Source organism: Tamandua tetradactyla, chromosome 2, assembly GCF_023851605.1.
Source record: "Tamandua tetradactyla isolate mTamTet1 chromosome 2, mTamTet1.pri, whole genome shotgun sequence".
NCBI lineage: Eukaryota > Metazoa > Chordata > Mammalia > Pilosa > Myrmecophagidae > Tamandua > Tamandua tetradactyla.
Window position 1 is genome coordinate 112,759,647 of NC_135328.1, and position 22,471 is coordinate 112,782,117.

At 38.7% G+C, this 22,471-nt stretch overlaps 1 pseudogene; it reads right to left on the reverse strand.

The window, feature by feature from the left end:
* Window positions 1-7,045: 7,045 nt before the first annotated feature.
* Window positions 7,046-8,388, reverse strand: LOC143657125 (dnaJ homolog subfamily B member 11-like; annotated as a pseudogene).
* Between the last annotated feature and the right edge of the window lie 14,083 nt (window positions 8,389-22,471).

Genomic DNA, 22,471 nt, shown 5'->3' on the forward strand with positions numbered 1-22,471 from the left:
TAAACAGAATCTCAGACCTGCAGAACAATATCAAAACATCTAGCATTTGAATCATTGTAGTCACTGAAGGAGACAAAAAAGACATTGAGGCAGGGTGGGGCAGGGTGGGCCACCGTAACTCAGCAGACAGAGTTCTCGCCTGCCATACTGGAAATGTAGGTTCAACTCCCAGGCCCTCCCCATGCCAAAAAAAAAAAGACATTGAGGAGGCAAAAAAAAAAAAAAGTTCAAATAAATAATGGCTGAAAAATTCACAAATTTGGTGAAAGACATAAATTTACAAATTGAAAAAGCTCAGCAAGTCCTAACTAGGGTAAATTCAGAGAAAACCTTATCAAGACAAATCAAACTGCTCAAAACCAAGGATAAATTTTAGGAAGAATCTGAAAAGCAATCAGAGAAAAATGATGCATTACATACAGGGAAATGACCATTTGAATGTCTTCCTCATCAGAAAACATGGAGGCCAGAACAGAGTAGAATGATATTTTTTTAATGCTGAAGGAAAAGAACTGTAAATTCAGAATTCAGCATCCAGCAATAATATCATTCTGGAATGATGGTGGAATAAAGACATTTTTAGGCAAAGAAAAATTAAGAGAATTTGTTGCCAGAAAACCTGCTCTAAAAGAAATGCCTTATGGAGATTCTCTGGGTAGGAGTGAAGCCATACTAGATCGAAACATGGACCTGTAGGTAAATATCTAGGTGAAAATATAGAGTATTTTCCTCCTCTTAAATCCTTTAAAATAAGAATTTGTATTCTGTATGAATGCTGATGGCAAAGTATAATACTGTTTGATGGGGTTGTCAGTATAAGTGGATATACTACACATGATGCTTGCAGTATAAAGGAGGAGGATAAGGGGACCTATGTGCTTGCAAGATTTCTACCTTTCACTTGAAATGGTAAGACATTAGCTCTAAAGTTAACTGTGAAAAGTTAGGTATGTATATTAAAAGTATCAGAAGATCAATGAAATATTTCAAGCAACCCCACTGGAATCTCATAGAGGCCTTCCTTTCATAAATACCTGACTTGAGCCTTTGGTCACAAACTCTTCAGGAAAGGAACACTGGCTTTCCAAAGTCCATTGGAAGGAGAAATGAGGCTAAAATAGATGTTTTTAACAATATATATAAAAATAGATAAGATCACCAAATGAGATTCATTTATTCACTAAAGAAATATTTGTTTAGTTCCTGCTAATATTGAATATCAGTAAGTTTCAGGTTTTCCTTCCTGACAGGAAAAGCAGCTGTTCTAGTTGTTGATTCAGTTGAGTGCAGGATACTCCTTCCTAATTTGCAAGGTTAGGAGTTCTTTTATGAAAATCAAGGACTCTGACAAATACAAGGCCAACCTCCATCTGCTTCCAGCTAGAGGTGGAATATGTAAATGCTCTCGAATACCACCAAGACTCCCCTATTTAAATGCTTTTGAGTTTGCTCTTATATTCCAGTTGAACATGTAGGTAGTTACATCTCAGTTTCACCCATTGAGTAAGGATCCCTAATACGTGGTATGTGCTCCAGGATACCCTTCCAATGCATGATTGCCACTGCCAGGATTCTTTTTTAACATAATCTCTGACAGCTACTAACAATCGCTCAGATAAAATTGATTTGCTTTCTCTGCTACAGAATACGGATGTAAAAATTTTACCCAATTTTACCTTCGTTTTTGTTTTTTTAAAGACAGAGTTTGCTGACCCATGGACTAAAAGGCACTGCTTTGAGAATGAGATTTCATTGCATGATCCCATCTTCAGAAAACCTAAGCCCTTGGAGCAGTGTGGATGGAGGTGCCCAGTGTGAGAAACATTTATCTCAAGGGACAGCCACAAGTCTGGAAATAGATTGTCAAGGCTTCACTGCAACCCCAACAACAACTGAATCCCACAGCCTCAGTGGGGACCACCCCAAGACACTGAGTCAGCACCGCTGTGTTTGAGAGTGTTCCTCCACCTTCTTAGCCTGGAGGAGAGCCAGGAGAATATAACCTAAAGAATTTGAGCCATAATGATTCTATCTTATTGGAAAATATCCCAAACACATTTGCACATACAAGTGAATGTGGGTTAGAAGGCATTTCATAACCAGCTTCAGCTCATAGCTTATTGTCACTAGAGAGCCACTGTACTCCTTTATCATTTAAAAAATTGCCATAACTTGTGGGTTGAAAGCTAGGCACATTCTCATTATTCTGTGTTAAAAATCCAAGGAATTTAGATTGAGAAATGTGACAGAGATCCAGTTAAGTTCTGCAGTTGAGTATGTTGGAAGGAAATGTGTACATATTTCTCAATGAATGGTGAAGTCTCAGAAATTGCACAGCAGGTACTGGCTCAAGACAGTCCACTTGAAACAAAGCAGTGACTATTTCTAGCTATCCACTCTTACCTTTTTTCTAAGTAATATACAGTATTCTTTAATTGCAGGTACACATTTTAGCATTTCTCAAATTGAACTTCAATCTTGCAATAAATATAAAATTTAATTAGCCTTTCTCTTCCTTCTCTTCTTTCTTCTTCCTCCCTTTCCTCCTCTTTCTTCTCCTCCTCCTGCCCCCATGGAATACCCTTATTAAAGAGCTGGTTCATTTTACAGAAGATGGTGTCTTAAAATTGAGGTGCTTTAAAATGCAATTCCGATTTAAGTCCAGTCTGAATAATATCTTGAATAAAGTCTCAGTTATTTCCCCCATTTAGTTGACAGAATAGACACTAATAATTTGCCCTCTGGGATTGGAGGGAACTTTGCTGGGTCTGTACTCTGACATCTTCTCAGATCCCAGATCTTAGTAGAACTCTTATTACAGGTGTGTCCCAGTAAAGTCCTGGAAGACTAAGCTGCCATAGGTAAAGAGATGTACTAGCAGTGCCAGTTTCCAGAAATGAACACATTGTCCTTGATGGCAAGACAATGTAACATCTATTTACTCTGAGTTTGTATAAATTTAGACTTCTTTCAGAGAAACCTCTGTTTTGCAAAGTAGGGTATAGTGTTTTATGTATATATGCTGTGCGTAAAAAACATGTGCATAATATCCAAACACAAAGCTAAAAGCTACCATCTTGTAAGTTATCATAAAAGAAGCATTGACTCTTAAATTGCTGAAATAATATTATGCTGATTTGAGCTGCTATGTACCCCAGAAAAGCCATGTTCTTTTTCTAATTCACTCTTATTGGGACAGACTTACTGTTCAGGGTGGAAACTTTGACTGGGGTATGATCTTTTGATTGGATTGTTTCTGTGGAGATGTAACACACTCAATTGTGGGTTGAACCCTTTGATTTGATGGACTCCGCCCATTCAAGGTGATTCTTAATTAGTTTCCTGGAGTCTTTAAGAGAGTTCACAGAAAGAGAAAGAGCTCAGAGCTGACAGAGATGCAGACATTTGGAGATGCTTGGAGTGCCATCAGAGTGAGCAGATGCTTAGATAAGGATGTTTGGAATGCAGAGCTCAACAGGCATTGCTGTGTGCTTTCCCATGAGATGCTAAACTAGTCAGAACCCAGAGTTTTTCCCAGAAGAAGCTACATGAAGGCCCACAGATGCTTAGAGAAGAAACCACTGGAATCAAAAGCTGGAAGCAATAGAACCAGGAACAAGGACCAGCAGATGCCAGCTACATGTCTCCCCATCTGACAGATAACAGCCTTTCTTGAGTCAAGATATCTCTCTCTGGTTCCTTAGTTTGCACATTTTTATGGCCTTAGAACTGTAAGCTTGTAACTTATTAAATCACTCTCTAAAAGCCACTCCATTTCTAGTATATTGCATTTCAGCAGTATTATCAAACCAAAATGATATTAAAGAAAAAAATTATATCAGAAATATTCTAGAAGTTAGTCTCCTGGAACAATCTGCTTCATAGATTAGTATGCAAACTTATTTGCATATATGCTATAGAAACATTAAAAAGAGTGTGGTATATATATATATTATATATACACACACACCATATACACATATATATCATCTATAGCTTTTTAAAGGGAATAAACACTATGTAGTTAATTCTTTTGACAAAAGACAATTTTCGTGTTTTTGCAACATTTGACAATCATTTCATCTCTCTAATACCCTCTAAATTAGCATTTATAAAAATCCCATATATTACTTAACAGAAAAGGCATAAATGGTATCAAAAGAGACTGGAGGCAAATTAAGTTTCCTTTTGTCCAACTCTGTGTCACTTCCTGCCTCCATAAATAGGGGAAAGCAAAATATCTGTGCTTCTTATTCATGTACATCTGCCAAACCAATTAACACCTCCTGAATGTTATCTTAATTGCATTTATTAACATAACATTAACATAGCAGGGAGATAACATTCAGGAGGTATTAATTGGTTTGGCAGGCACTCTTGAATGGGGAGCATAGGAAAGAGCCCTTCTCAGTAGTTTGCTTTTCCTCTTTTTTTCTTTGGTTGCTGAGAGAAAGTGAAGTTATGCTGAAAGGAAGGAGGTATATATCTGTATATCTTAACTAAAATGGTAGCCACATCACAGGGTCACTTGATACTCTTTTCTAAAAGTGGTCACTGCTATAAAGCCTACCTTTTTGGACTTCTGACCACCAGAACTGTGAGAGAATAAATCTTGTGAAGTTTTAAGCTACTAATTTATGATAATTTGTTACAGCAGCAACAGAAATGAGTACATTGAATTACAGAAATGTTGAGAATCTTGTGCCTATTTGAATCTGTTGTGTACCCTGGAAAAGCAAGATTCTTTAATCCTCATTCAATATTGCTGGGTAGGATCTTTTTTAATTTTCTATGGTGATGTGACCCACCCAATTGTGGATGGTAAACTTTGATTAGATGGTTTCCATGGAAATGCATCTCCACCAATTCCAGGTGGGATGGCTGACTGGACCCCTTTAAGAGGAAACCATTTTGGAAAAAACTTTAGAGCCCACACAGCCAGAGAACTTTGGAGATGAAGAAGGAAAACACCCCCCCCCCCCCGGGGAGCTTTATGAAAGAAGAAGCCAGGAGAGAGAGCTAGCACGCTTCGCCCTGTGCCCTTCCAGCTGAGAGGGAAACCCTAAACTTCATCGGCCTTCTGGAACCAAGGTGCCTTTCCCTGGATGCCTTAACTTGGATATTTTTATAGGCTTGCCTTAAATGGGACATTTTCAGGGCCTTTGAACTGTAAACTTGCAACTTAATAAATTCCCCTTTTTAAAAGCCATTCTGTTTCTGGTATATTGCATTCCGGCAGCTTGCAAACTAGAACAAATCTTGATCCCATAACACGAACATGAATATGTCTCTCTGGCTTCAGAGCCTGTGCCTGCAATACTGTGCTCCACCTCTCTTTGATTGGTTTAGGCATATTGAGGATCAATAGTGTGCAGTAGAAGTCAGACTCCACTGGTTATATCAAACTTAACTCATGTTCATACTGAAGCCTCCCTGCTTTAAGCTGAGCTCAGAAGGAAGAATTCAAAAAAGGTAGTGAGGGAGGGTTTCTCTCTTTTGTGCCTGTAATCCCCTTTGCCAAAGTCTTCTTTAATATTGGTATCTGTGAGAAGAGTGGTAAACCTGATTTCTCAGCCTGTAAGAACGGGTTTCTCTATAGGCCTTTATGGAGAGAATTTTCAGCTGTATGAGTTTTTTGACCTCCATCACAACAACCTCCACCACAGCTTACCGAGGAGTATGATCATCCCCAGCCTTTTAGATGGGTAATCAGAAAGGTGAAGTGACTCTTCTCACAATACCCCACAGAGCTGGGGTTGAGATCAAAGCCTTCATTTAAATCTGGTGTTATCTCTACCATATCTGATAACCATGTAAATGATTACTTACCTTCCAAAGCTAAGTTTATAAGTTGGTAGAGTAGTTAAGTTTCCATGAGGTAATATATAGGAGATAGAGAATTCCCCTTGGATCCCAAACTCAATGTTTGTGAGCCCGTAACAGGTATTTATTTTACGCCAGCATTATTATTATTTTTTTTAACAGTTTGAAATATTTAACAGCCAAGGCAAAAGTGCATGAAAAGTAGTGTATGATATAACTGGATAGTGTAGAAGAATGCAAGACGTTCAAGCGTCAAGTCACATACCATCTGAACCAGATGCTAAGGGAAAGGGCAAATGTAACTGGCAACTTTTCTTTAAATTCGCTTTCAGAGGCAAAGGTATTCCTAGTCCTAAAATGAATCAAAGGCATTCTAATGATGAGGGCAACAGACTGTGTAAATGAAAAGTGTTTTTGAAAGAGTGAAGTATCCATAAAGATTTTGCTATTCCCAAATGAAGTGAGAAGAAATATATTTTCTCAAGGACAGTTAGGTGTTTGTGTAACCTTGGTTCATTTACCCCAATCTCTAATCTGTTCAGTCCTTTTTTTTTTTTTTTTTTAGGTGTATGGTCTGGGAATCGAATCTGGGTCTCTTGCATGGAAGGCGAGTATTCTGTCACTGATCTGTTCAATTTTTAAAGATCCTTTCTAGAAGATGCAGTGTGTGTTTAATTGAGGGTGGGGACTGGATCTTCATTATTCTTTTTCATGCTTGTGCATCCATCCTGCTTCATGGAAGGGCAACACTACGCTCTCAGGCATCAAAGTGGGAAATGAGTAGATCAATGGAAATTAACCAAAATGAAGATGGAAGAGACAACAGTACAGTTAAACCAACAAGAAACAGGAGTCAAGAAAAAGTAACAAGAAAATGTATTTAAAAACAAACTTCTTCAGTTGGCATTTTGAATGAAACAGCTAACAATTAGCTTCAACCCTCTCTGTTGTGTTTCTTTTGCTCATTGAGTCCTCTTGAGGCTTTAATTCCTAAAACTCAGGTGACGGCACCAGACATTAAAACCCCAAAGGGAGAGGTATTATTAAACCTTTAGCTGGTCATTCTTTTCTGAATGCACTCGATAAATTCTTAACCCTCTTGTTCATTTCATGACGATCATTAGAAGAAGAAAAATTTAAGCCAAATTTACAGAATTAATGTAAAAACAAAACATACACACAAAAAAACCTGCAGATAATAAATATTGCTGATTCACTTATTTTAAACAAAGTCAATTTTATTCCCTCTTAATATCCTTGCAGTCCATTGTATACCTTTTGCATTGATCCTCATTTCAGTAGTTGTTTGATACCTTCTCTTGCTTCCTGTGTATAACTGTTCTTTCGGAAAATCCACATCAAAAGTGATTATCAAAGAGCCCTTGATGTTGTTGCTGTCAAAACTGGGGAGCCCTTCCCCTTTTTTCCATAGCTTGGCTCCTGGTCTGGTGATCTTATCCTGGGAAATATGTACCTTGTGACCATCCAAGTGAGTAATATCCATGTCAAAGCCAACCAGTGACTCAGCGAGTCAGATTGTCACGTTTGTATGTAACTCATCCCCTCTCCTTTCAAATATTGGATGCTTGACTACCTTGATACGGAACGTAAGTCACCTGGTTCCCCACCCACGTGAGGCTCACCTTCTCCAGTAAAGGGATGCTCCATGCCCTCTCTCACTCCAGGTTCTATTTCTACCTCTAGTGTTCGTTCTTCATTCACTAGTTTGACATCAGGGCACTCATCGCAAACCACCTCCTGGGTCATCTGGAAGCGCCCCGGGCCTAGCTGGGTGGTCCGCATCTCTTGCCAGCAGTTGCATTTCCATTTGCCAGGTGCCTGTCTTGCCACAGGTTTGTTTCTAACTACTTCCACAAAATTTCCTGCATACACTTCTTCCAAAATAACTTCTAGATCTACAATAATATCACTTCCTCATGGAATATTTCTGTCTTGCTGACGTGGGGCTCTTCCAAACATGAAACCAAAGTCTCCAAAGAAATGTGAAAAAATTTCCCGTGGGAGCTCTGATGACCATCTTTTAATCCCTCTTCACTGTATGTATCATATTGTTTCCGTTTCTCACTGTCTGACAGAACCACATAAGCAGCACCCAGATCCTGGAATTTCTCTTGGGCTCGTGGATCATCAGGGTTCTGATCTGGATGAAGCTGCAAGGCTAGTTTTCTACAGGCCTTTATAATATCCTCTGTAGAAGCACTTCGAGGTACCCCCAAAATCTTATAGAAATCTTGCCTTGGAGGAGTACATTTTGTAGTATTTTAAGATGTTTCACCAAAAATGACAAAATATACTGAAAAAAAACCTGGTGCTCATGGCCCCGATGAGGTACAGCAGCAACAGGCAAAAGGTGCCCAGGTTCTGCGGGACCATAGTTCTTACTTCCTGGCCCAGGTCTCACGCACTCCTCACCGTCTCCCCCGTGGCCACGTCGGCTAGCCAGTCCGCCCGGCCCTTTGAAGCCACCTCACGCTGGGGGTCTCCTCCTCTGTCCGCAGCCACAGCTAGCTTGCCCCCTCCTCCGTTGGTCCACCACACCAACATTATTAATGGGTAACTTACATATCATACATTTCACTGATTTGAAGTGTACAGTGTAATGGTTTTCAGTATATTCACAGAGTTATGGAACCATCACCATAAAACATTTTAGACCATTTTCATCACCCCAAATAGAAGCCCCATATTCAGTCACTCCCCATTTCCAGTCTCAGGCAACCACTAATCTACTTTCTGTCTCTATGGATTTGCTTATTCTGGGTTTTTCATATAATTGAAATCATATACAATGTGGTCTCTTGTGACTGGCTTCTTTCACTTAGCATAATGTTTTCAAGGTTAATCCATGTTGTAGCATGTATCAGTGCTTCCCTTCTTTTTTTTTTTTTTTGCCAAAAAGTTATTCCCTTATATTTTTATACCACACACTTTGTTTACCATTCATCAATTGATGGACATTTGAGTTATTTCTACTTCTTGGCTCTTATGAATCATGTTTCTTTGAATGTTCACGTACGAGTTTTTATATAGTCACATGTCTTTGGTTCTCTTGGGTATATATCTAGGAGTAGAATTTCTGGGTCATACAGTAATTCTGTATTTAACCTTTTAAGGAATTGAAAGACTCTCTTCCAAAACAGCTAACTATTTTGTATTCACAAACAGAAATGGACAAGAGTTTCGGCCTCCTTGTCAGCACTTGATTTTTTTCAGTACTCTTTCTTTTCCTTTTTTTTTTAGTCATACTAGTAGGAATGTAGTGGTCTCTCATTGTGATTTTAATTTGCAGTTTGTCTGAAATGTTCTTGATCTACTCTTCAAATGGCCATTTGGGGGCTTTCCCTCGGCACTCTGTGTCAAGACTGCTCCTATTTACTCTATTTCCAGGTTATTCACCTTGTTTATTTTCAAGAGCACTGAGATCTAGGAAAAGTACTTTAATTGCAGATTGTGTTTTTTCTTGTTAAAAACTGTCTCCCCCATTACATCATCATTCCCATGAAGGCTGCGCCAGTGTTGTTGATCACTGAGCCAGTGTCTAACACTGTGCCTGACCTGGAGAAAGTACTCGGTTGATGTTTGTTGAAAGAGAGTAAGAAAAGAAGGTTGTAAACTTGCTCAGAGTGGCATCAGCTCCTGGCCATCAGGGTGTCCTCTGAGGATCTTGATATATTGAAATAACAACCTTACAGTCACTTTGTGTGACATGGAGGCATTGATCTGCATTCAGTGAACACCATTGCTGGGACTGTGGTCAGCAGGCAGCATTTAGCTGGCAATCCCTTCATGAATAGCCTCTGCCACAGAAAAGTACCTTGTGTGAGGTCATGCGCTTCTGGGAGTGGCCCACATCTAACAGTTGGTTGAGATGGATGTGTGATGGTTAGGTTTATGTGCCAGTTTGGCCAGGTGATGGTTCCCAGTTGTCTGGTCATGCAAGCACCAGCCTAACCGTTACTGCAAGGACATTTTGTAGATTTAAATCACTTGTAATTGATTGCATCTATGGCTGATTACATTTAGAATCAATGAAGGGATGGGTGTTCCTCACTGAGAGACATGTAATCCAATCAGTTGAAGGCTTTTAAAAGAGAAGTAGTAACTTCAGTAGCCAAAGAGAATTTTCATCCCCACCTCCAGCAAGCCTCTCCTTGGGAATTCATCATAGATCTTCACTGGAGTTGCCAACTTGTATCCTGCCCTATGGAATTTAGACTTGTGCATTCCCAAAGTTGCATGAGGCACCTTTATAAAATCTTATATTTATAGATACCTCCATATTTCCCTAGAAAACCCTCTATAGGTGAATCATAACACGTACTCTTGGGATTTTGAAGTAAAGCCTTGCCATCCTAGATATTAGTCTCCTTTTGAGAAACATCTTTTGGCCTGCTACTGGGCCTTAATAGAGACTGAATGCTTAACCATGGGCCACCAAGTTGCCATGAAACCTGAGATGCCTATCATGAGCTTGATGTAATCTGACCCACCAAGCCATAAAGTTGTGCATGCACAGCAGCATTCTGTCATAAAATGGAAATGGTGTGTATGAGATAGGGCTCGAGAGGGTCCTGAAGGCACAAGTAATTTACATGAGGAAGTGGGCCAAATGGCCATGGCTCCCATTCCTGCCACATCACCTTCTCTTTCCCAACCCAGAGCTATGGCCTCTTGAGGAGTTCCTTATAATCAATTGACTGAGGAAGAGAAAACTCAGGCCAGGTCTACAGATGGTTATGCACAATATGCAAGAACCACCCAAAAGTGGACAGCTGCAGCACTGCAGTCCCTATTTGAGATGTCCCTGAAGGACAGTGGTGAGAGGGACTCCTCCTAGTGTGTAGAATTTTGAGTGATGTATCTGGTTGTTCATTTTGCTTGGAAGGAGGACTGACCAGAGGTGTGTTTTTATACTGACTCATAGGCTGTTGCTTAATGGTTTGAGCTGTATGGTCAGGGATTTGAAAGGAACATGATTTGAAAATTGGTGACAGAGAGGTCTGGAGAAAATGTATGTGGGTAAACCTTTTTGAGTGCCGAAAAAAAAACAAAGATATTTGTGTCTGATGTGAATTGGTCACCTGAAGATGACTTCTGTAGAGGAAAGTTTTAATAATCAAGTGAATAAGATGACCCATTCTTTGGATACCAGTCAGCCTCTTGCCCCAACCACTCCTGTCATTGCCCAGTGGGCTCACGAACAAAATGGTCATGGTGGTAGGAATGAAGGTTATGCATGGGCTCAGCAATGTGGACTTCCACTCACCAAGGCTGAGATGGCTATAGTCACTGCTGAGTGCCCAATCTGCCAGCAGCAGATACCCACACTCATTGATATGATATGACACCATTCCCTAAGGTGATCGGCCTGCTACCTGGTGGAAGGTTGATTACATTGGATCACTTTCATCATGGAAGGGACAGCAATTTGTTTTAACTGGAATAGACACCTACTGTGGATATAGGTTTGTCTTCCCTGCACACAGTGATTCTGTCAACACTACCATCTGTGGGCTTAAAGAATGCCTTATGTACTGTCATGGTATTCCACACAGCATTGTTTCTGATCAGGGAACCCACTTCATAGCAACTGAAGTGTGGGAATAGGCACATGTTCATTTAATTCTCTGGTCTTACAAATGTCCCATATCATTCTGAAGTAGCTGGATTAATAGAACAGTGAAATGGCCTTTTGAAGACTCAGTTACAGTGCCAGCTAGGTGGCAGTACCTTGCAGGGCTGAGGCAGTGTTCTCCAGGAGGCTCTGACCTGAATCAGTGCCCACTCAATAGTGCTGTTTCTCCCATAGCCAGGAATCAAGGGGTGGAAATGGGAGTGGTATCACTCACAGTTCGCCCTAGCGATTGACTGGAAAAATTTTTGCTTCCTGTCTCTGCAACTTTAAGCTCTGCTGGTCTATAGGTCTTAGTTCCAAAAGGAGGAGTGCTCCTACCAGGAGACAACAATAGTGATTCTATTGAACAGGAATGTAAGACTGCCACCTGGCCACTTTGGGATTCTCATGCCACTGAATCAACAAGCAAGGAATGAGATTACTGTACTGGCTGGGATGATTGATCCTGACTATCAAGGAAAAATAGGACTGCAGCTATACAATGGAGGTAAAGAAGAGTTTCCCCAGAATACAAGAGATCCCCTGGAGTATCTCTTAATACTACCATGCCCTGTCATAAAAGTCAATGGAAACCTGCAACAGTCCAGTCTAGGCAGGACTGCTAATGGCTCTGAAACTTCAGGAATGAAGGTTTGGGTCACCCCACCAGTCAAAGAAGCATGGCCAGCTGAGATGCTTGCTGGGGTAAAGGGAACATGGAATGGGTAGTAGAAGAAGGTAATGATAAATAGGAATTGCAACCACATGACCAGTTACAGAAACGAAGACTATGATGGTCTGAATATTTCTTCCTTGTTTTGTTTTGAACATGTTTGTATTTGTATAAAAAACTATTGCCTTTGTTTTCTTCTCTAGCTTATCCCTTATCACATGACATAATTTGTATTGCTCATGTCATAGTATTTTAAGTTATAGGATATTATGTTTAAAAGTGAATATTACCCAGGGACTTGCCCCTTATTCTGGAGCGATTTAGTACATTTCCAGTTGTACACAGGACAGTTCAGTAGTTTTAGGCAAAAAATATGTCTGTTATAATTTTCTATTTAGAGATTAACTATGGTTTAATGTGATGTGTACAGCTGCTGAGTTGACAAGGGGTAGCCCGTGATGATTAGGTTCATGTGTCAACTTAGCCAAGTGGTGGTGCCCAGTTGCCTGGTCAAGCAAGCACCAGCTTAACTGTTACTGTGAGGACATTTCGTGGACTTAAATCATCAGTATGTTGATTGTATCCATGGCTGGTTACATCTACAATCAAAGAAGGGGAGTGTCTTTCACAATGAGAGATGTTCGATCCAGTTGGATGAAGGCTTTCAAAGGAGAAGTGATAACTTCAGCAATCAAAGAGAATTTTCATCCTCCAGCCAGCAAGCCTCTCCTGGGGAATTTGTTGAAGACCTTCATTAAACTTGCCTGCTTGCACCCTGCCCTACAGAATTTAGACTTGTGCATCCCCACAGTTGCATGAGACAGTTTTATAAAATCTCATATTTACAGATACCTCCTGTTGGTCCTCTTTCCTTAGAGAACCCTGACCAATACAGGATGTAAATGTCCAACGTGAGATATTTGAGCTCCAGGGCCCCTGTAGGATTCGCCAAGGCTGCCATGGGGCCCATATTGCACTTGACTACTGCCTCTGCCCAGCCCTGATGGCAGTTCCCTCCCACAAGTGTTGATCCTAATGAACATCTTTCACATTAAACTCTGTTTCAGACTCTGCTTCCTGCACAGCCTAATCTCAAACAATCACTAAGCATAGAATATTGTCTTGCGCCAAATAGTTATGGACAAGCAGAAACAGATGCCAAAATTAAACAAAATAGTAATTATATGAGAAGAGCTTAATTTTAAGAAAATCCTACCTATTAATTACTATTTTTTTCACCAAATTAGGGAAAGATTATTATTAAAGATTTATTGGCATGCTGATGTTCCCCCCCCAGAAACAGGGTTTGACAGCTGGCAATTTAGATTTTTCAAGAGCCTTTTTATATCCAGAATGTCACATTTAACCTTTCTCTCTTAATCTGTACCTCCTCCTGGATTTCCAGTGCCACTGAATGTCATGGCATTATTCCAAGTGGTCAAGGGAAGTTGTTCTTTAGACCTCCTACTCCTCCTGTCCCTTTAGCTAATGAATCACCAATTCATATCAACTTTCTCTCCCAAGTAGCTCTTGAACTTGTCCCTTTGGTCCATTACTCTTAATTCAGTCCATCATTACTTCTTTCTTGGTTTAGTGAACAGCTCTGAGTCTCTTATTCAGCCTCCTTCCAGTTTTTCTCCAGGCTGTAACTGGAGCGGTGATTGTCCAGCTGAAAATTCTTTAATAAATCCCCATCTCCCTAAGCATGGAGTCCAACTCCTTAACAGGATATCGGAGATCCTCTCTGAGCATCTCTCTATTTCTAGACTCATCTGTGGCCTGCCCCATTTGACACCCCCGCTATCTCTGTCTCTCTTGTTTTGGCTCTGCTACAGTACTTCAAAATGTCCATCTTGGCACACAGACCCATCATGGCCTGGATTCTCTTTAGAGCTGCAGGCTTGAAATTTGTAATCACTCCCTCTTCTCTAGTCTCAGTTGTACTGAGTGTCATGTAGTTCCTCATTATGCCTTGTCCTTGTGTGCCTCTGGGTCTTTGAATATGTTCTTTTCTCTTTTTGGACCATTTACCCCTTCTCTCCCTCTCCTCATTTACCCCCTGCCACCCTAGATTTCTCTTTGCTGCATTGACTTCTACTGCTGCTCCCCTTCCCTGATTCCATGAGGTTGAATTCCGTGACTCTCCTCTGTGCCTTTAGAGCACTCCATGCTTCATCCTTTTGATAACAATTTGTAATGTTCGTAATTTTATCTTTAAAATTGGCATGCTCAGCCACTAGACTAAACTCCTTATTCACAGCTTTCTCCCCAGTAACTGGCAAAATTCTAGCACATGGAAGGTACCTGGGAAATATTTGTTGATAAATGACTGAATGAATGAGTTAATATCTGAAACCTCATGAAAAAGCTAATGCTTAGGCAAATTCTTTTATGTTTTATCTCTAATACAAAAGTAATACATTCTCATTTTTAAATAGCCAAAATCCTATCATGCAATGAAAACTCAATGTGTATCCTTCTAGACTTTCTTCTATGATTATATGCATACATATTCAATCTGGTTTTGTTTTTATTCTTGCAGATGTTTGAACATAATTCAGTTTGGTAATCTGCCATTTTATTAAATAGATTGTGGGTATTTTTCTAAATGAATGGATACATATCTATAGCATTTTTGATGCTTTATATTATTCCATTTTATGGCTGTACTATAATTTATTTAATTAATCTCCTCTTCATAGACATTCAGGTTGTTTTGCTTTTACAAATAATGTTATGTTGAACATCTTTCGATATTTATCTGTTTCACTCACTGTGTATCTAATTTTTAAAAGAGATTTCCCTGGAATGGTATTGTTGACTGTGTGTAATTTCTTTTAATAGTTTTGTGGTTTTATGATTTATAATTGAATTCTTAATCTATCATTGAATTCTTAATATTAATTCTTTGATGTGAGATATGAGACAATGATCTAAACTTTATTTTTTCCAGTTTTTGCAACATTATTTATAACTAAATCCAATGTTTCCCTACCTCCCCAATCCAGGGAGAGGTGCCATCTCTGTCATATACTAAACTTTTATATATACTTTAGGTCTGTCTATGGATTTTCAGTTCATTTCCATCAATCTGGCTATTCCAGAAAAAAATATCCTGTTGTTTTTAATCTAGTAGCTTTCTAATAGATTTTAATATTTGGTAGGTCCTCCTCATTGCTGCTTTTTTTTGGGGGGGGGTCAGGGGAAGGACAGTGATTTATTAACTTTTTTCTACCATTTCATTTTTCAAATAAAATTTATTTCAAAATAAAATTTTATCAAATTAAAAAAATCTTCTTGAAGTTTTTATTTTAATTGTATTAAATTTATATATTATTTTGGGAGAAATTGGCATCTTCCAATCTTTCTAAAATAAATCTGATCTCAACAATATCCTATCTGAAAATGTGTTGTAGCTCCCTGTAAAGGGAGAGTCATGCTTCTTAGTATGGTATGTAACACTGTACATATATATAAATTCCCCTCCCTTTTTCTCTTGCATAGTTACCCCCCTGTATACCTTTCCTTTTCTTTTCAAAATTTAGAAAATAAGAGACCTTTAGATTACAGTGCCTCAAAGAATATGAACTTGTCATTTGCCTGTCGAAGTATGGCCTTCCCAAACTAGGTAGAGGAGAATGGATGGGGCAGACTGAAGATGTGATTTGGAAATTTGTATTTACCCCATTTGCAATTGTAGCCTGGAGCTAGGAGCTCCTAAACTTGATTGCGTTTTGACCTATAAACCCCATGCAATGGGGGAACGAACATCAGTTCTAATTTAGAAGCATTCCAGGAATATGTGCATAATCAAGCCTATCTTTTTTTTTCTAAGTCTTGAGAAAATGATGACTTTCTAAAATTTGGCTCCTGCTTCTTGACATTGAAGAAAATTCCACTAACTGCTAAAATTTGGCTGCTCTGTGTTTAGCCTGAGGCATAATCTCCAAATTTGGGCTCCAGTCAAATTTCTGTTGGCTCTTTTCATTCCTCCTAAGCTTCCTTGTTCTCAGTGTGTTTCCCCATTCTCTGCCTTGTATAAATCTGGTGGTGGAGATCTGGGTCAGTGATAGTGGATAGGTGAGAAGGAAACGAGAGGGAATAGGGAGAAAAGTCAAGAAAGCTAACTTGGCGATGTTAAGACTTCCTGAGAGAAGACGTACCCGTCTTTTGAGACCTATATAACATGCAGGAATTCAAATGCAAACACAGTTGTGGGATGTAGAGTATCTATAATTTCTCATACTCCCAGATAGGATCTTTAGATATATTCATAGTGTCCTTGTTTATATAAGCCATGTTAGCTGGAAAATCATATAAAAATTCAGTCACAGTATTTGAGAATTGGATTTCATGGTTATCTTGCTAAAGTTGCATACAAAAGCAATTCCTTCATTGCTTTTAGTGCTGGGGAAAGAATGATTGTATGGGTCTATGAACCCCGGAGATTATATTTTGGTCAATGGTTTCCAGTTTCCCTCTGAATAAGCTTAATACAGAGATACTAAAATGATTGTAATAGATTAGCTTGTGTTTTTTTTTTTCTACCTTTATTTATTTCTCCCGTCTTTGCTAAAGTTGATAGTGAGTAATAAATTAATGAGAAGATGAACAGAACATAAACAAGAATGAGAAAAGAAAGGATGCCATCCATTCATAAACCGGTAATTCTGATTACCATTGAGTAATCAAAAGTTTAGGATCATGGCCCATATAAGTTGAAATTGAATTGCTAGTAAGCAAAATAATGCCAAAATGTTTCTTGACCTATATTTTCACTGTATATTGTTTTCTGGAGGTTCCATGAATTTGGGGGTTCCTTCAGAGAAGATACACTTGGCTCACATTCACTTCTAAGATGAAGCTATAAAACTGCTAGTGGAGGAATTGTCATATTTTTTCAAATGACCTCCAAAGAACCATGTTTTAATTTCCTAGGACTGCTGGAAATAGCAAAAACTGGTTGCCTTAATACCACAGAACTTAATGTCTCTTGGTTCTGGAGGTTAAAAGTCTGAAATCCAGGTGCTGTCAGGGCCATGCTCCTCTAAAGTCCAGGGAAGAATCCTTCCATGCCCCTCTCCTGATTTCTGGTGACTGTTGAGCTCGTTGGCTTGGAGCTACATCTGTCTTCTCCTTACATGATCATCTTTTCTCTCTGTCTCTTCACATGGCCTTCTCCTTTCCTGTGCCTCTCTGGATGTGTCCAGTTGTTCCTCTCTTATGAGGACACAAGTCATATTGGATGAGGGTCCCCCCTGCTCCAGTTTGGCCTCATCTTAGCTAATATTACATCTTCAAAGGCCCTATTTTGAAATAAGATCACATCTACTGGACTCAGGCTTAGGACTTGAACAGGCCTTTTGGGGGGACAAAATTCAACTCATTAGAATCCAGAATAGCTGTTTCCAGACTAGTGAAAACTTGGTTCTAATTTAACAACTATTAAACATAAGAAGTATGGGGGAAAATATAGGAAGTGCAAAGCTTACGGTTTTTATCCTTAAGAAATGCTATACGTATTATTGCCTAATTTCCCCTTTTGATCACAGAAGCTTAATCATAAAAGCAGGAATTTAAAAAGTCAACCAAGCCACTTGCTTCTCTCTAGATCTGACCATGAATTATGGAGCTTGGGGTTCAAGGACACTAATTGCCTGTACAACCCTGCCGGTAGATGAACTGAGCTCAGTTTCAGGCTACAGCAGTTCAGCAGAGGACAGAAGGAAATGAGATGTCTGGACGGGAGGGCACTGCCTCATCAGCTGTTCCTCTGGGAAATCCTGGATGAGGACCAGGCTCTGAAAAGTAATGAGGTAATTATGACTCATTGATTCAACTTGAAGCAGAATGATGAAAAACAAGAAAAGGTCAGCAAAGAATAACTCAAGATGGTGGGAGACAAGCTGAGATAGGGGCATTATTTACCAGGGCTAAGAGTTAGAAATGTGCATTTATTTACCTGCTGTTTTTCCATTTATTGGAAGGAAATTTCTGAGGCCCCATGTAGTAGAACCAGTGTATACACAGTCAAAATAATAAATTATGATCTTTGCCTGGTGTTTCAGTTTGCTAAAGCTGCCAAAGTTGCAATATACCGGAAGTGGGTTGGCGTTTACAATGGGGATTTATTCGGTTACAAATTTACAGTTCTGAGGCCATGAAAAATGTCCAAATTAAGGTAGCAACAGGAGGATACCTTCTCTGAAGACAGGCTGCTGGCATCCAGGTCTCCTCTGTCACGTGGGATGGCACATGGCGGTGTCATCTCATCCTTTTGCCCTGGGTTTCATTGCTTTCAACTTCTGGCTTCAGTGGCCTCCTCTCTGTTTTCTATGGTTCCTTTCTTAGCTTCTCTGAGGCCTTTCTCTAAACTTCTCTCAATTTCATCTCTTAGTTTCTTTGTGGCTTTTATCCTCTTATAAAGGGCTCCAGTAGGAGGATTAGTACACACCTTGAATGAGTTGGGTCACATCTCAGTTGAAATAACCTAATCAAAGGGTCCCACCTACAATACGTCTACGCCCACAGGAATGGATTAAATTTAATAGCATGATTTTCTGGCGTACGTAATAGCTTCAAACTACCACACCTGGGGAAGAAGCAAAGTTATCAAACATTATAAAATTATAAAGCCTAGATTCAGTTCTCAGGTAGAGAGAACTTCTCCCCCCTCATCCTCAATTATAGAACATTCAAAGAAACACGGCATTCGAGGGAAAAATACACCAAACCGCATGTACCTGATGCCCAGATTCAACAATTGTCAATATATTGCCCTTTTTTGGACAAACTTCTTTTAGATGAAGAGTATTGATATGAGGAGAACAGAGTGAGAAGGAAACTACTCTGAAGAGGGGGAAGCAGAGGTCTGCATTGCTGACATGGCTCCCTGCAGCCCTCCAGTGTGTCATCATTGTAGCATTACCTGCATTTCTTGTTAAATGAATGATATTAGCTCTGTGAATAATCAGGTAATCAAAAAGTAGTTACTGCTTTGACTTTTTATTACAGGTTCTTCAGCCACTTGCATTAAAATTTTTTTAATATATCATTATTTTAAACACACATCATTATTTTAATTATATCTAATTAAATATACCTGCATCTCCTCAGCATGCATCATTATGTACTTTACTAAAAAAGCACTTTGAATCAAATTGCATACTGACATTCTTTATTATAATTTATGTGCACATGCCGGCAGCAGATTTAAACATTCTGGAGATTAATTATCAAGAAGTTTGTTTAGACTTTCAGTAAATGTGAACTACAGTTTACTTTGGTATTTATAATTGTACGGTATTATTTTGTCTTTTTATAAGATACCATTTTTTTTTCTATCTGCGGATAGAAAAATATACATTGATTGGGAATTGTGATGGTTACCAGAAACATTTATGCCCAAGTCCTTAAATTTTCCATCTCTTCTGGATCCCTCCAGAAACACTGTCTATTTTGGAAGCTGCCATATAGTGGCCCAAAAGATATGCTGAGACTTAGTCCCACTCACATGAAAATAATACTGTTGGGTTATAGGGAAATAAGAAAATACAGTCCTTAGTGATTGGTTTTAGCTCCAGTTGAAGAGGCGTAACTCCTTTTACCCATAGGTCTGTAACTTTTTGTATATGCTTTTCCATTACTCAGAGGGCATGAGAAGTTCTTAATACTGGTGTTTCATACATGATGGAGTAATACAACAGTCCTGAAACTAGAATCGACGTACAGTCCTTGTATTCTAGCTAGCCCTCTGCCATCAGCTACTACCCCATCCCCCTGGCCATTTACCACAAAGTGATCCACTAAATAAACTCACAAAAGAAGCACCCAATCTCTAAAAGTTGTTGGAAGAAAGCAGGTGGTCCAGCTTGATGCTGATATCTTGGCTGGTTTCCATATCCCGGGTTCTAAATCCTTGGATTGAGTCTGTGGCTGAAGCCCAGATCCATATCCCCTGATTTGGATATATCTCCTTATTTCCTCCAGTAATTGAGCAGAATTTTCCCTCAGGCTCTGGCATCTCTTGTTTTCTCAAGAGAGGATGCCTTGCTCTATTTTAAGAGCAACTCTATGCCATCCTTCCCCCTTCCTCCTATAAATTGGATTACTTTGTGACTTGGGGTGTATCAGTTATAGTCTCTAGTCTCATTTTCCCTTTTTTACAATAGAGGGTTTTGGGACTAGGTCATCTTTAATGGTACTTTTACTGTTAACATTTTTTTGTTTGTGATTTTTTTTCTTATTTTTGCCATATATCTAATAAGACTATATTCTCACTGTAGAAGTTTTAAATAGTACACAAGTATGCAGAAAATGGTCTTTAAGTCCCCTTAAGTTCACTGCCTCTCCCAACCTTCCCTCCATAGCCAAAGACAAACTACTTATATTCACATTCCTTGATTAATTTGTCTAATAAAATTATGTCATACAAAGTTGCTTCTTTGTGACCTTCCAGCAACAATGATTTGTGCATTCTATTTTGGACACTGTTAGTTATTCAGGAAGCTCTCTGGTGGGTGACCTGAAATGGATGTGCTTTCAGCAGAAGATTTTTGGAATATGTTACAAAGTTCTCTTTGGTTTGAATAAGATTCTGTGAAGCTAGTGCCCTCCTTTTCCAATGACAAAGACATTTGAGGGAAAGGAGATGGTGGTGAGAAGAGTAGAAGGAGAGATAAAATGTGTTTTGTCATTTAACACGTTCTAATGTGTAAAACTAGTCTTTCTGAGATAGCATTTCCTTCTTCATAACATCCCATGAAATTTATGTGGCAAATTTTACCTTTTGGATTATGTTTTGTGATTCCAGGCACTAAGTTTTCCATTGACAAAAGTAACAAAGAACACTGATTGTAATAAAATTCTATATGAGTAGATGTTTCTCTAGAAAAATGCTGTCTATTAAAGTCATAAAATCCAATGATTCTAATGGGAAAATATTGTAAAAGCAACAGGGAACTTTAGAGTAAAATTTGAAGAAATACGAACACATTGGCAGGGTCTGGTTTCCTTCTTACAAGCATTACCTATTTTCAATAGCTAAACGTTTGAATGAAAGTACACTATTGTAGGAAACAGGAGGCATGGGTGGTTCAGTAGTAGAATGCTCGCCTCCCATGCGGGAGACCCATGATTGATTTCTGGACCATGCACTCCCCCCCCAACCCCCCAAAAAGTAAACTATTGTAGAAAACAGTGTTAAACAGTGTTTAACTTACCCTGAATCAGACCCCTTCATGAGTGAATATAGTTCCTATGCTTTTGGAAAAGATCAGGTGGTTTATGAAGCTTTTGCAGTTTCCTATTTTGTTAATCCATTCACTGTAGCAGATCATTTTACATAGAAGCATATAAAAACATATCACATTTTCAGTGTCAGTTTCTTTGCTTCTCAGTGCCAGGCAAAATTAGAAGGAAAAAAAGACAATTCTTACACGTATTAAACATCACCCTGAGTACTTTTATTTTCAAGCAGAATTTAACACATTTTTTCCTTTCACACTCTTTTGAAACCAGCGACTAGTATAGAAAGTCAAAATACTAAATTTTATTCTTTGGCAATCAAACTAGTGTTCCAGTGGGAAGATAAAGTAAAGATATTTTTGGACATGAAAGGACTAAGAAAATTTATAAGTCACAGACTGTCTTTGAAAGTAATGCTCAAAACATTGCCCTAAAACAAGAACAACCAAATGAATAAAGCAATGAGAGAGATGTGCATCAAAAAATATTGAAGTTATATCTTTTCATATTATATAATTAATAATTATATCAATTATTAATACATAAGATAGAAACAGCTGTTAATATCTGAACTAAAATCCCAACCTGTAAATGGGAGACTTGAAAGGACAAGGATTAGAGAATAGGTAATAGAAGTGGAGCCGGATTTGAAGATATATTAAGAGTCTTGCCTTGCTGAGATGGGTAATAGAAGTTCTGATTATTTCTAGACATTGATAAAAAAAAAAGTATATTTAAATCTGAGTGTTAAAAATGTTGAAGCAAACCTAAGAATAGGAAAAAGGATGCTTATATTTTAAACACTGTGAAAAAGAAGGAAAAAAATGGAACTACTAGATTAATCCAACAAAAAAACAGAGACAGAAAAGATACCAAATGCAAAAGAATGATAAATAGGAAACATAAAAATAGATGGTCAGAAACAAACTAATACATATAAGTAGTCACACTGAATATGAATGACTTAAATTCCTCCTTTAAACAACGGAGACTTTCAGACTGGCTAAAAAAAAAAAAATCCAACTTTATGCTGTTGGAATATATGACACCCAAACAAAATAATCTGAAAAGTTTGACAAGAACATGAAACAGTC